The 923-nt window shown below is 38.2% G+C and overlaps 1 non-coding gene across 1 annotated transcript; it reads right to left on the bottom strand.

Moving 5' to 3' along the window:
- Positions 1 to 276: 276 nt before the first annotated feature.
- On the bottom strand, positions 277 to 383 carry LOC128286062 (small nucleolar RNA R71). Its single transcript, XR_008276608.1, has one exon. It is a non-coding gene; the product is annotated as a small nucleolar RNA R71 (small nucleolar RNA).
- Positions 384 to 923: the final 540 nt, after the last annotated feature.

The following is a 923-nucleotide window of genomic DNA, read 5'->3' as shown; positions in this document are numbered from 1 at the left end:
AAACCTAACACAATTCAGATGATACATCAGTATGTTAAGTTTGATGGTTTGCAGGATGAGGATCCCAACACGTACTAGGTGAATTTTCTTGAATTTTTCGATACATTCAACATCAATGGCATTTCTGATGATGCCATTCATCTTCTATTATTTCCCTTTTCACTGAGAAACAAAGCTAAACTGTGGTTGAACTCGTTACCACGAGGGTCTATCACTACTTGGGAACAAATGATCGAGAAATTTTTACTAAAATATTTTTCGCCAGCTAAAACGGCTAAATTGTGTAATGATATCTCTTCTTTTGTGCAGATGGATTTAGAAATACTTTACGATGCATGGGAGAGATACAAGGACTTACTGAGAAAGTGCCCTCACCATGGGTTACCGCTTTGGCTGCAAGTTCAAACGTTCTACAATGGTGTGAATCCCTCGACAAGACAAATGATTGACGTAGCTGCTGGCGGAACCATCAACAATAAAACATCAAAAGATGCCTATGAATTCATAGAAGACATTCCACTGAACAACTATCAGTGGCAAGTTATGAGGACAAAGCCAACGAAAATAGCCGGAGTCTATAACATTCATTCAGTCACCATGCTCTCAAATCAGGTAGAACTTCTCAATAAAAAGATTGATAGTTTTCTTGGTTCTACGCAAGTACATCCAGTAATGAGGTGTGACTCAAGCGGAGGAGTTGTACATACAGAATATCAATCCTTCAATCCCACAACCGAAGAGGAACAAGTCAACTATATGGGTAACAATAACTTTAGATCTCAAAATAACCTATACAGTAATACTTATAATGCTAGTTGGAGGAACCACCCAAATTTCTCCTGAGGTGGTCAAGGGAATCAAAAGCCACAAAATCCTCAAGGTTTTTAACAGCCACCTTATAAATAAGAGAAGAAACCAAACCT

The sequence above is a fragment of the Gossypium arboreum genome, chromosome 12 (assembly GCF_025698485.1).
Source record: "Gossypium arboreum isolate Shixiya-1 chromosome 12, ASM2569848v2, whole genome shotgun sequence".
Classification (NCBI taxonomy): Eukaryota; Viridiplantae; Streptophyta; class Magnoliopsida; order Malvales; family Malvaceae; genus Gossypium; species Gossypium arboreum.
The sequence above is the reverse complement of the archived record's forward strand: the minus strand, read 5'-3'. Positions and strand labels throughout refer to the sequence as shown.